A 15861-nucleotide genomic window follows, 5' to 3' on the forward strand; every position below is an offset into this window, starting at 1 on the left:
TCATGTGTCGTGTAATTTTTCTCGTGCACCTTGAGTTGACACGAAGCGTGAGCCTTCTCTTGTTGCATAAGAACACAACCAAGACCTTGGATAGAAACATCATAAAAGACAACTAAATCATCGTTGCCTTCAGGAAGAGCAAGGATTGGAGCATTTCAAAGCATGTCCTTAAGAGTTTAAAACGCTTCCTCTTGATCTGAACCCCATTCGTAAACTTTCCCTTTGCAGGGTAGTGTGGTAACGGGTGAAGCAATCTTCGAAACATTGCGGATAAAACGACGGTAATACCTCGCTAAACGTCAATTTTTAACGGCCTCAATTTTAGGGGACCAACGTCAATACCCTTGTCATTAACGATATGACCCAAGAATTAAACTTGCTTTAGCCAAAATTCACATTTGGAGAGCTTAGCATACAATTGTTCCTTTCGTAAAAAGTTGAGAATGGCGTGCAAATGGTCACACTTCTGGTGTTTACACTTTCATTTTCGTTTTACACCAATAAATAATAAGTTACCAGACACATCCTCGTCGTCTTCCTTTTCCCTATTGTGGCAAACTTTTCACCCCCCAAGTACTAATCTGATCAAATTTTATTCAACCCTAAATAAAAGTAACCACGCTGATTTTACTTGTACAATCATTCCGAAAACAAAACCTTGTTCTTTGATCCACTAGTTCTTATGAATACCGCCTAACGTTGAAAGTCAATCTCGCCTCGCGTTAAAAGTCAATATCGCCTTCTGCGTTGATGTTGGATATATATATACACACACCATTTTAGCATCAAATAATCTCTAAAAACTGCAACTTCTATCAAATAATATAGCTCAAAAGGCTACTTATCATATTAAAATGTATTTTCAGGTAAACCCAAGCCTTAAACGAAGAAACAAGCGAAAAGCCAAGAAAACAACTTAACACGCCCCTGTGCCCCTGAACGCGCCCCCGTGCTTCTACATGCAAGAAAAGACAAAAATCTGCAAGAAAATACAAAATACAGGACACTTAGGCACGAGGTCGTGCCTCAGGAAGCATGGGGCCGTGGTCACCTTTCAAAAAAGACAAAATAAGTATAACACATCAACAGAAAGCACGGGGCTGTGCCTCAGGAAGCAGGCCCCGTGGTGAGTCAGCATGTACGATCTGACTAAGCATTTAATGCAACTAGACACGTGGACACGGGGTGTGCCACATGAAACACAGGGCCATGCCTGCCTCTTAAGACTGCCTATAAATAGAGGATCATGTTGCATTTATCAAGTGTGCTTGAAGAAAATTTCCATACGGGTTTCTCTTAAATAACACTCACATTACACTCATATTGAAGATCATATGAAGAGTTTGAAGGCTTGGAGGTTACCATCTTCCATCATCATCATCATCATCCATCACCATTGAAGAGGGAAGATTCATCCAACATTTGGTTAGATTGTTCTAGTTTGATCATGTGTTTGTTAACTCATCTTTTTTAATGTCCATAACCATGCTCAATGTGAGCTAAACTCTATTTACCATCGAAAATCTGTGAAGAAGCTTTGTTTTACTTAATGATTGTGTTAAACATGTAATTTAGTTTGGTAAAGTACATGGTTATTTTGCAGTTATCCTTTGATGAAGAAATGTTTTATCACTTTAACTCAATACATCAAGGTTGATGCTTAATAATCATTCATGTTCAGTCATGTTCTTGGAGACTTGAAATGGTAAAAAGAATACCTTGATAACTTATTCAAGATAAAACATGGATCCTTATGATGTACTTAGAAATGATGAGATATAAGTTATGATCTATTTCTATAGTTTTGATCATTCTAAAAAAACGTTGTTAACACGATTGCTTAGGTTATCATGCTAGTTAAAGAAATCATATGTTAATGGAATGTGTAACTATAATCTAATCAAATCAACCAAGGGGAGGTTATGTGAGTTAACTACAACCACCCGAAGTTGTTAGGATTAGTATTTGAGAAATCGAAGTCAATCCTAATCGTTCTACTTTACCAAACTACTTGACTACTTAAATTGACATTCTCGTGGTAGTATGATATTAAGCAATGATGGATTTGAAAATAAGCATGCTACTTTCTTTTATGTCATAGAATATGTTCACTTAGAAATGATGGTGTAATATCCCGCCTAAAGCGGAATACGCCCGAGTGTGACGTACAGATTGCCCAAAACACATGTGACACTATTAAGTGACAATATTATCATTAATCAATTTAAACATCAAGTACACTGGTTTGTAACAAGAAATACAAGAAAATATAAGAACAATTAACATCTTGACCATTTATTAATATAACCTAAATACTAATGTCTTTGTCACGGCAACATCTTCTAAATAAGGTACCTGTAGCATATATATATATATATATAAAATAACGGTCAACTGTATGAATAGTTGGTGAGTTCACACAAGTTTTGATATAAATACATAAAAATCTACAATTCCATGAACAAGTGTAAATGAGCAGGTAATGTCCTTTCCAACTAGGATTGTGCACCAGCGTACTCAGATAAGTGCAAGTAACGTCTTTTCCAGTTGGGATTGTGCACCAACGTACTCGGATAATGAGGCCCTTTTCCACTCATAACAACAAATGTATTGAGCGCAAGGGGGGGGGGGCGTATGCTCATACTATATTGTAGTAATCCATGTGCAAGTAATTTTGAGCAAGTAACAAGTAAACACACAAGTCCATGTAGCGAATTGTAGTTTGTAAATAATGAATAAACGAAATTGTAATTTAGATAGGATATATATGCTACCCCCAAAAGTAGTAAAAGAGTAAAAAGGGGGCGTACGAAACTCACCTTGAAGTTGAAGAAAAACTTGAAATAAAACCAAAAACGTGTAATTGAAACCGAAGCAATTGAACGTCATGGACTAGAATTGAATGTACAAAATAAAATATTAACTAACAATTTATAAAAGTAAATAAATCGAGTTTGTCGGGAATTTGAAGTATTTAATGTATATTTTATTATTTTACGAAGTTGAAATTATAATATTGTATTCTAACGGATTATTAACGATTTATTAATTTAATGAGATTTAATATTAAGTTTGAACATTATAAAGGTTACGGAAGTATTTTAGTTAACGATATATTTTATTTTGTAAATGAAAGTATTAACAAATTATAAAGTTTAACAAACGAAACCTAATTTATATAATTTAAACGCGTGTAAAACGAATTTGTCGAGTTTGAAAGATTGGTTTTTAGGTGACAAATCAAAGATGGTTTAGAAACTATTTTTATTTAACCTAGTATCATTTATTTGATTTATTATAATTTTTAATAATTTATTTTGTTTTTTTTTAATAAAAGAAAAGTGTGTTGAAAAAAATAATAAAATATCAAAACTGCCATGACCCGGATTCAAACCCGGGTCCTCTAGACCATACAAAGATAACTTAACCACTGGACTAACTTGTAATTTGATTATGATGTGAAAACAATTTATTATATTCTAATACCAATAAAAACATCATCTTCCCCATCTAAACCCTAGGTTGCAATTCCATTAATCCAATCAATGTTTGTTAAAAGTGAGTTAGGGGTTTTGATAGTCGCTTAAAAACAAGTGGAAAACATATAAAGTTTACCTCAAACCGTGCCGGAATGATGGTGAACGGAACCTCGCCGGAAAACAAAATTGAGAGATTATTACAAGATATTGAGAGTGTTTGAGATGAAAAAGATGTTTGGTACAAGTTTAGTTGAAGGTGAGGGTCCTATTTATAGTGTTAATCGGAGCGTTTAATGGTTAATTGTTGTTATTGAGTTTTAAAAATATTCCGGCCGTTTCGCGATGGTTATGGGTTAATTAATCTTATATGACGAGTTATAATAACAAATTTACGGGTTAATAGGTGTCTTTGGTCAAGGTAAAAGGTCGTTACGCGATTTAATTGAGTCCAAACGTGTTTAAAAAAAAGTATACAAGGCTCGCCGGAGCCGAATTCCGACGGCCGGAATTGGTAGATGGAAAAACGGGGCTCGGATATGTTTAATGTATTATTATTATTTTAAATATAATTTACAAAATCAGCCCTTGGACTTTCATATTATATTAAAATTGAATTTAAAGTATAATTTACAATATGAACCTTGTACTTTTAAACATTATAAACTGATATAAATGTTTATGAAGTTAGATATTTTTCCTATTATGCCCGGATAGTTCGGGTCTCGTTTAAGTAAGTATGTTAGGCCTTGAAGTTTCGTTATTAAATCACACGAAATGGAAAAAGAACGAATAGTGGCTACAAAACGTCGTACTTGTTATTAAATGTACGACTATTATATATATCATATACGAATGATATGAATACATCGAAACATCAAATCAAGTCGGTTATCAAATATAATACAAATACGTTTGATGAAACCTGAAATATATATTTATACATATGTTTATAAATTAAAAACTGAAAATTTAAAACAGGTCGGATTTTCGGGTTTGAAAAGTAACGACTGTTACATAGAGACTATTCTATCATATATTATTAGGGCAATTTTATCACATGTTTACTTAATAATCATCAAGGAAGATGGATTGGATTCTTAATCTTAGATGGTAACATTCATATAATTGAATTACTCATTTAGAATTTCTCCTCTTGTCACCTATATATTATATATATATATATATATATATATATATATATATATATATATATATATATATATGTATTTCTATTTTATAAAAAGTTTAAAAATCAACCCCAAAATGATCAAAACTCTACTATTAAAATAAAACGAAGATTCATTATTGGAAACAGTTGTGTCCACATATCGATACTTGGTTCTTACCAATACTATTCTACATATACGATAGGTACACTTGTCTATTTTGGCGCCGTTTCTGGTAACACGGTACGTTTCTAAGAACGATCCAAGTTTTATTTTAATTATTGTTTATAATTCTACAAATTTTTAACTTTTATTTTATTTTCTTTTTACTAACTATTAGATTAAAATTTTTTATGGCTAGCCTAACCTTTACTTTAGCTTAAGTTTAGATAACCTATACCTTAGTTTAGTTTTAAGATAGCTTATCCTAACTTTTAGCTTAACTTCAATTAACCTCTAGTTAAATACTTTAACTTTGATTTAATCCCATTTATGTCCTCTACACTCGGATTGGAGCTTGTTTCTCCAATTTCTGAACCGGAACGACTTTTCCGTCGACGAGCACGTAAACGGACTCTAGAAACCGTTGAAACAATCAATGACGAGTTAGTAGACGCCACCACATTAGGAGAAAATCAAACCGAAGAAATTATGGAAGCACAAAACAATGAACCAAACATGAGCCAATATGCCAAGCCAACTCTCGAAGGCTACAGCAATGGGGTGACTCCACCCGATATCGCCAAACATTTCGAAATCGAATCAACCACCATTCATATGGTGAAAAATACAATTCAATTTCATGGTCTCCTCGACGAAGACCCTCTTTCTCATATATCTTGATTCCTATGAATTTGTGGAACCTTTAAAATTCAAAAATGTTCAGAAGATCTAATCAAACTCAAACTTTTTTCGTTCTCTGTAACGGATAAAATCTCTTTATTCTCCTCAAATACTTTTCGCCTGATAAAACTTCCAAATATCGAGCCATCATTACCGGATTTTGGACCGATGATGATTAGTCATTACATGCAGCATGGGATAGATACAAAAGTCTTCTAAGAAGATGCCCACATCATGGACTGGGCGTATGGTTACCAGTACAAACTTTCTTAGGCGCACAATCCAGTCAAAAGAAATAGGCCATCGACCACGTCGCCGGTGGAGACCTGGGATCCAAATTACTTAACGAAGCATTTGAAATCATGGAGAAGGAAGCAAAGAAGAGTTTCGCTTATAACCCACATGATCTACACCAACATATAAAGGAATGCACCACGTCGATTCCAACATTCTTATCACCACACAACTTGAAGAACTCTCTTAAAAATTTGAGCAACTTCAAGTCGAACAATCAAAAACCAAAATCACATGTGACTCCTGTGTAGGAACTCATAAGACAACTGACTTAAAACAAGTCATTATGGCCATGGAGGAAGTTGATTTCATCGCCCGTCAAAACAACGCTTTCAGCAACATCTACAATCCAAGTTGGAGAAACCACCTGAATTCAGTTTGGAAGAACGATGGTAACACTCAAACTCTATCCGGATTCAAAAAGTGGCCGATGAATCAATCCTTCCAGCCTAAACCTCAATTTCAAGAACAAAGTTCCAGTAGCCATCAGAATCTGAGCTACTAAAAAACTGAAGAAATGTTTACCCAAATCATGATCAAAACAAATGAAGCAGAAAAGAAGGCAGACTCAAGAGTCGTTGATATTAGCAGAGTATTGTTAAAACATGAAGCTGATCTAAAAATTCAACAAGCATCATTGCAGAATCTAGAGAATCAAATCAGATAAATTGCACGACAATTTTCTGAAAGACCACTTGGCGCTCTTCCAAGCAACACAATCACAAATCCCACTGCAATAGCTAATGCTATTACATTAAGAAGTGGCACGACCACTGCTGCCTCAACAACTTTAGAACCGGTTATGGAGAAGGAAGCCCCTGACAAAACGCAGGATATACTAGTTTCAACAGGTACCGTACAACCTAAGGAACCATTCCGAACTTACGTTCCACCTATTACATACCCTGGACGGAAAGTTTTTTAAACTCTTCAAACAACTCCACATCAACATCTCTTTCATCGAAGCCATTTCTCAAATGCCAAAATATGCAGAGTTTCTTAAAGAAGTGCTGACCAACAAAAGAAAGCTGGAGGAGCTCTCGCATGTCACCCAGAGTGAAGAATGCTTAGCTGTCCTCCAAAACAAGTTACCACCAAAAATGACCGATCGAGGGAGCTTTACTAACCATTGTCTCATAGGATTTTTGTTTGTTAACAATGCCATGGCTAACCTAGGAGCTAGTATTAACTTGATGCCTTATGCACTTTTTGCAAAACTAGGGACAGGAAAACCAAAGCCCACCCGTATGAACATTCGGTTAGCTGAACGATCCGTTAAATATCCTCGGGGGCATTGTAGAAAACATGTTTAACAAAATTGAAAAAAAAATTTCCCAGTAGATTTTGTAATTCTGATTCTAGGAAGACCTTTTTTAGCCACTGCCAAGGGTATCATTGATGTTCTCCGGGTCAATGACGAGGCTATCACTTTTGACATAGGAAAATCTATGCGACATCTACAACATCACAATGACACATTATACTGTGTTTAGATCATCGATTCTCTCGTGAGTTGCTATGTGTGAAAATCTTCCATTAATAGCACACTAGAAACACAAATCTTAACTTATGATATCACGAAACCCATTATAGAAAACAAAAATCTCAATACGAACATGTAACATCCTACTTTTGATTATAATAAATAAATGAAATTTCGTTTATTCAATAAAGTGTCGTGTGTTGGTTTAGATAAATAAACTATATGATGATGGGCTTGGACTTAAAGATGGAATAAGAGATGGAATGGGCCTTAGGTACATGGGCTTAAGGGAGTATAAATACCCCTTAAACCCTAAACCTTTCCAATTTTATCCATCTCTACACCATCAAAAACACACACTAACACTATCCTATATCTCGACTCAAGATCCGAAGGTGAAAACCCGAGCTTGTTGGTGCTGGAATGTTGTAACGAACCAAACCTACATCAAGACCAGCTCGTGTTCGTGAACGACTTGTTTAATGTACGTTTATAATTAGAAATCGTTCATTTAGGTTCGGATTCATTCAGGTAATCTTAGATCTGTATACATATGGTAGAAATGAATCTAACGTGATGATTCTTGCTGAAAACCATTAAAAATTGGTAGGTTAATTGCTAGCCTAAAGTACCCGTAATATAGATGCCTAAATCGCACCCTCAAAAACCCGATATTTTAATGAATGGATAACTACGGTTTTTTGGCACTGGTATGGCGAATCCAACGGTACCAGAATCGTGATGTTTCGTTAAGAAACGAAGGTTTAATTGCAGATCTGTGATATGTTGACTGTATGATGTTCTTGAAAATTTTGACTTTGACCCTGGTTCAAAGTCTGGATAAGACTGATGCAATTCGTTGTGGTAAGATAACGAATTAGTTCATTAATTCGTTATGCCCAGATAATGAAGTAGTTCGACCATTCGTTAAGACAAGATAACGAATTAGCTCATCCAGTTCGTTATGTCAAGATAACGAATTAGGCTAACGAACTAGGATAGCAAACCAGATAACGAATCAGGTGATTCGTTACTCGCCAGTTCGTTACGATTACGATTAAGATAACAAATTAAGTCATGTTTAGGTGACGAATTGGAATGACAAATCAGATGATGATAAGGAAGATCACATAATGAATCAGAGGCAATTCGCTATAACGAATGAGTTAATAAATTAGAAGATAATTTTTAAAATCCTAATGGAAAATGTGTTAAGACAGTTAATAGAAATAAAATTTTTCCCCAGCCAGGGGCTCTGCCCTTGACCCTGCTAGGGGCTGCCGCCCGTACAACCCCACTGCCAGGGGCGCTGCTCCCGGACCCTGTTCGTTGAGAGTTATAATTAAATTAGAAATACGTTATGGAAAGTGATAGTAATTAATACGCGTAATTTTTATACAGTCAGTCATGCACAACTAAAGAAAGGGATTACCATTAATGGTTAACGTAACCGCATTCAGGTGAGTTTCTAGCCCCTTTCCTTGTTATGTTTTCGGAGCTGTGTGCATACTCGATGTGATAGTTAATACACTTACCTTAAATGGTAAGTGTATTCCATGTATGATTTATGTGATAGATATTATGTTATGTATGTGAATGAAAGCTTATTGGTACGTGAACGATCTTCGGATATTGCATGTATTGACAAGGGAGGTATGTATATGAAAGATGAATGTGTATGATATATATATGTACAACATATGAATATGTATGAATGATTAAAGAAAGTATATTTATGTTACGGGTATGTATCGACAGTAGGTACGAAGATGAAGAGGTAAGGGATCAGACCCTAATGATATCTGAGATAAAGAAGAAAGGGATCAGACCTTAATAATATCTGAGATAGAGAAGAAAAGAGGGATCAGACCTAATAATATCTGAGATAGAGAAGAAAGGGATCAAACCCTAGTAATATATGAGATAGACAAGAAAAGGGATCAGACCCTAATAATATCTGAGATAGACAAGTAAAGAAGGATCAAACCCTAATAATATCTGAGATAGAAAAGGACAGTAACTATATAGTATGAAAGTAATACAGTATGAACGTGTGTATGAAATTATCTAATGAAAGTAAATTAGTAAGTAATTATTATGAATCTTCAGATGCATAATTGAAGGTAAGTATATGTATTGTATGATGTATGATTAACTAGAACTCACTCAGCGTAGCTGACTTTTAGTATGCACGCAGGTGAGTAGATTGAGACAGCTGGCTTGAGTGGGGACGCATGGCAGAAGAATAAGAGTCTGGCATCTGAAGACGCGTGATGTTTAATATTTAATGTTTTAATTTTGAAAAGACAAATAATGTTTAAAGACATGTTATGAATTATTATTGTAGTGCTATGAAAGTTTTATATTCCGTGTAAAGTTTTATTTAACTTTGATGTTTAGAACTATGTTTATGAGTAAAATCCAACGTCTAATGTAGGGCTCCGGTAACGGGGCCTTACAGAACAACAATCAGGAACATCAGAAGTGGTATGTGAGATCACCAAATGCAATGAAATATCAAAACCATCAATCGAAAAACCACGAGGTTTCAAACTAAAAAGAACTTCCAAACCATCTCGAATACGCCTTTCTAGAAAAAGACTCCCAACTCCTAGTAAATATTTCATCTCATCTTTCTAAAGAAGAGAAAGACGAACTTCTTTAGATTCTTAAGAACAATAAGAAGGCTGTCGCATGGAAGATCATGGATATCAAGGGCATCAGTCCCTCCGTTTGTACTCATAAAATCCACATGAAAGAAGAATACAAACTCGTGGTTCAACAACAAAGACGTCTCAATCCCAACATGCAAGATGTGGTGAAGAAGGAAATAATCAAAATCCTTGATGCCGAATTAATCCACCCAATCTCAGATTCAATTTGGGTTAGCGTTCAAGTAGTACCCAAGATGGGAGGAATGACCGTAGTGATGAACGAGAAGGACGAGCTAATACCAATGAAGACCATCACTGGCTAGCGAGTTTGCATTGATTACCGGAAGCTTAATGACGTCACAAGAAAAGATCATTTTCCACTTCCTTTTATCGACCAGATGCTTGAACGTCTATTAGGAAAAATGTTCTACTGTTTTCTTGATGGATTTTTGGATACTTTCAGATTCCAGGTCCTCCTGAAGATCAGGAGAAGACCACTTTTACATGTTCGTACGGCACCTTCGCCTACCGAAGAATGCGATTTGGACTGTGTAATGCTCCAGCCACCTTCCAACGTTGCATGGTGGCCATCGTTCAGGAAATGATCGAACACTCTATGGAAGTATTCATGGATGACTTATCAGTCTTTGGAGATTCCTTCGACCATTGTTTAAAAAACCTAGACAAAATGTTGGCTAGATGTGAGGAACTAAACTTAGTATTCAACTGGGAAAAATGCCACTTTATGGTCAAATAGGGCATTTATTTAAGTCACAAGATATCCCAAGCAGTACTAAAAGTTGATAGGGGAAAATCGAAACCATATCCAAACTTCCGCCCCCAACTTCAGTCAAAGCCATTAGAAGTTTACTTGGTGAAGCAAACTTCTATCGTCGTTTCATAAAAGACTTCTTCAAAATTGCTAGACTAAGACCAAACTTCTGGAGAAAGACACACCATTCTTCTTCGTTGAAGAATGTGTTGAATCATTCAACTTATTAAAAGACAAACTTGTCAACCCACCAATCATGACTACAACCGATTGGACCCTTCCTTTCGAAATCATGTGCGATGCAAGTGACTTTGTAGTTGGAGTCGTACTCGCAGAACACAAAGAGAAACATTTTCACCCAATTTACTATGCTAATAAAACTCTTAATGATGCACAAGAAAATTACACTAGAATAGAAAAATAGTTATTAACAATAGTTTTTGCCTTTGAAAAATTAGATCCTGCCTAGTTCATTCCAAAACCATAGTTTACACCGACCATGTCGCCATACGATACCTCTTCAACAAGTAAGATGCAAAACCCAATAGATTCTACTACTCCAAGAATTCGACATAGAAGTTAAGGACAAGAAAGGAGCAGAGAATGTAGTCGCACATCATCTTTCACACTTATAATGCCCAGATTCAGAAGAGCATCATGAGGATATTATCTATGATAATTTTCCACATGAAGTTCTCTTGCATATCCAAGCATTCATGAAAGATGAGGACGAAAGTCCTTGGTTTACCGATTTCAGAAACTATCTAGCTTGCAGAATCCTAAGAAAAGGGCTAACTCATCAACAACGGAATAAATTTTTCTCCGACCTTAAATTTAATTTCTGGGAAGACCCTTACTTGTTTAGAATAGGTGCCGATCAGGTTGTTCGTAGGTGTGTATCAGGAAAAGAAGCCTCAAATATTCTCAAACACTACCATGAAGGACCAAACGGTGGACACCACAATATCGCCACTGTTTGAACCCGTCTTGGATCTAGCCGCGTCGATACATCGATTATATGATAACCACGAGATCGATCAATAGGTTAAATATATAGTTTATTGATAAATATGGAAGAATACATTAATAACTTATGGAGAGGATAATAACTTAGACTATTTACACTAGCTCTCTCACTTAATTATGAACATAATCTACCTATTTATAGGCCAAAGCTCAATTCACAATAAATATAGATTAAATACAAAGACTAGACAACCTATAACTTATTCGATTGCTACGGACACCAAACCATGCACTAACAGACACTCCCTTTTCCGTAGCTATCAAATACTTTAATCTTGAATACGTTAACTGCAAATCACCAGTCACAAAATCGTGCACTAATAGACACCCCAATGACTGATGATTTTCGGGCTTGTGCAAACAGACAATCTATAAATCTTTTCAGCAAACCAACAACTTGTAGCTTCTCATATCAGATCACCCCCTCAAAGTGAGCAACTGTTGGAGATCATCCCGATCATCCATTGGCGTATGATATGGTTCTATCTTTCAATAATCAGCAACAAGTCATCAGCTATCCGTCAGCACCGGTAAAGAAAACGTATCTTTACATTTAACCTTGTCACACATCTTCATGAACAACTCGATCATTCAACATGTTTCACTTCGGTTTTCCCTATCTTGATAACGTTTATCACAAATAACTCTTTGAAGCTCTTCCACATCCCATTCGTAAAGATGCACTAATGTTTGGGCATATGATTCAGAGTTCCAACCTCCACTAATCAATCAAGAACGATCAAATTCTTCAATCTAATGACAAGACTCGTATATTCTTTAATAAGATCAACCCGTTCGAGAATCGCCCCCCTCAACAGAAGTAATCCGCCGTATACTCGTAGCCATCATAGTCAGGATCAAGTCCCTCAGAAAGAAGTAAACGAACAGACACTCGTATCCCACATAGTAAGGTTTCAATCTTTGAAAAAATCAATCAACAATCGAAGAACAATTGCAGTCTTGAACTCAGTTAAACGTAGGTTTGCAAGCATGAATTACCACTAGTAATTTTTCAAGAAACCTTGCAAACGTAGGAAGATACTTGCTAAATAAACTCAACTGAAAGTTTTATCTCCCCCTTTTCTTGACAAATTCAGCAAGGTCTTGAATAATCTTCAAAGTACACAAAACAAACTCCTCCGTAAATTACTCGCGGGCTCCCCCTCGCCAATTTAAACGCGTAAAAGTCGGCCGGAAAATATATTACCAAAAGTTGAGAGAAGAGTACCCAATACATTTGAAACATCCCATGAAAATTTCGACTAAGAAATTTTTTCCCGATTTTCCCACAAAAAATTCACCAAAAATTATCGAAAGATAAATATTTTCGCCAAAATTTTCAAGAATGAAATCTCACTTACGAGGAGTATTTAGGAAAAATTTTCCCGCCAAATAACTCTCTTTTTTCTAACGAATCACCTCTCAATTCGTTATAAACAACAACTCCAATTCGTTAACTTAGTTCGTGCTCTCCATTCATTAATCTAATTCGTGCTCTTCATTCGTCAACCAATCAGTTCATTATAAATTAACATTTCTAATTCGTTATAACAGTTACACAAATGGCCTCCCATTCATTTAGATTTCCACTTCATCATACACATAATGAATTACCTTAATCGGTGCCTATACCTTAACGAATTACTTTAATTCGTTATCTTTAACTTAACGAATTACTTTGACGAATTAACTTAATTCATTATAATTAACTTAACGGACTACCTTTCAGTAAATACGAATCCATCCACCATTTCAGTAAATAACCATTGATTCAAAACCAAATAAATCAACCTGTAACCATGCTCTTCCATGGTGAATTCTTCATTACACCAAAACTTAACACCAAAATCCACAGGAACATGCGGATTTCATTAATATACACGAATTCACCCTCAAATCCATCTATAACACACTAATTTATCCTAGATCTTACCAAAACTCGATGAACACGAAGAACACGAATTGGACCAGATTCATACCTTAATTGATGCACCGAGAACAACTGTCTAACTTGATACCACTGTTTGAACCCGTGTCGGATCTAGCCGCGTTGATACATCGATTATACGATAAACACGAGATCGATCAATATGTTAAATAGAGAGTTTATTGATAAATATGGAAGAATACATTAATAACTTATGGAGAGGATAATAACGTAGACTATTTACACTAGCTCTCTCACTTAATTAAGAACATAATCTACCTATTTATAGGCCAAAGCACAATTCATAATAAATATAGATTAAATACAAAGACTAGACAACCTATAACTTATTCGATCGCTACGGGCACCAAAACCGTGCACTAACAGGCACAACGGTCAGGAAAGTGTTTGATGCAGGATTCTTCTCGCCCACCACATATAAAGACAAACATGCTTTGATCTAAGCATGCGATGCTTGTCAAAGATCCGGAAACATCTCCGCCAAAAATGAGATGGCTCAAAAAGGCATTCAAATATGTGAAGTCTTTGATGTATGGGGATAGATTTCATGGGCCATTTCCTAACTCATTCGAGAATAAGTACATTCTCGTAGCAGTCGACCACATGTCTAAATTGGTAGAAGCACAGGTTCTTCCCACTAACAATGCTCGAGTAGTTGTATGATTTCTGAAAAAGTTATTTTAATGTTTCAGGACTCCAAAAGCCCTAATTGGCGACATAGGTACTCACTTCAGCAATACGTTGATAGACAAAGTCTTAGCACGATTTGGAGTTCATCACTGTTTGGCAACACCATATCACCCGCAGGCTAGTGGGCAAGTGGAAGTTTTGAATTGGGGAATTAAAAGTATCCTCGAAAGAACCATAGGAACGAATCACAAAAACTAGGCAAAAAAGTTAGATAATGCTATGTGGGCCCTTAGGACAGCTTACAAAACCCCATAGGAAGAATACCCATCAAACTTGTTTATGGGAAAGCATGTCATCTACCTGTAGAACTAAACCACAAGGCTTACTGGGCTCTTAGAGCAGTAAATTTTGATCTAAGTTCCGCCAGTAAAAATCAGTAAGATCAAATTCACGATATAGAAGAACTAAGAGCACTGGCCTATGAAAACTCCTAGTCTTACAAATAAAATACTAAACGTTTACACAACGCCCGTTTGAAAGGAAACAAGAAATTTCAAATTAGCGATCATGTACTGTTATATAACACACGTTTATGTCTTTTCCCAGGAAAACTGAAGTCTCGTTGGACGGGACCATACATAGCTGAGTCAGTTTTCGACTATGGGACAGTCGAGATTTCAAATTCTGACAGCCATAAGTTCAAAGTTAATGGACATCAATTAGACCATACATCTATGAACCATTCGAAGATGTCTCGGAGATAATAATCCTCCACCAAAACCAATGAACATACATGAAATTGGGTCTGGCTAAGACCCTTATTAAACCAGGCCATGTATATATGTTCTCAAAAACAAAATTAGTGTCCCAAACACGGGGGCGTGAATATAAAAGCACGTTCCGTGCCACAAAGTGCAGGCCGAAATATTTTCTGCAAAAATCTCAGTTAAACTGATTTGTAAAATAATTGTTAGACCAATAGTACAGGGCCGTTCTACACCAAGCACAGGGTCGTGCCTGGCAACTGTTTGGCTATAAATTGCACCTTTTGCGAATGCATTTCTTGCACCAAACCAAACACAAACACTCTCCCCTGAGAAATCAATATGACGACTAAGATGAATAACGAAATCCGCGTTCCTTTCCAACCGAGAATCGAAACCCGACACAATTCCAAAACCGAGCTACTCATGAAACTTCAAGAGCTTATTAAGGAACTCGCCGAAATGAATCTCCTTGCAGATATGCGCCTCATACAACTCACCGAGTCGGTGGAAAGCATTTAAATGGAACTACGGGACATCAACGAACAACTGCAGTTTCAAGTCCTTCGTTTCACATACTTTCTCCACCCGGGCCATTCGATGGTGGAGAGCCTTTCGGTAGAATTTAGAGACATTCATCTTTATGTTTTCATGTGTATCAAGTGCAATAGGCACAAAGTTTAGGACTTTCTGGCTTAACCCGATTAATTTCATGTTTTAGGAAAACCGGGCTTATCCTGAATTTGTGTTTAGGACATTTTAATTAATGAAAAGTACTTTTAGGACGTTCAAAATGTTCAAT

The sequence above is a fragment of the Bidens hawaiensis genome, unplaced genomic scaffold, assembly GCF_021521415.1.
Source record: "Bidens hawaiensis isolate Kalapana, Puna unplaced genomic scaffold, B.hawaiensis_p1.1 tig00010504_1, whole genome shotgun sequence".
NCBI lineage: Eukaryota > Viridiplantae > Streptophyta > Magnoliopsida > Asterales > Asteraceae > Bidens > Bidens hawaiensis.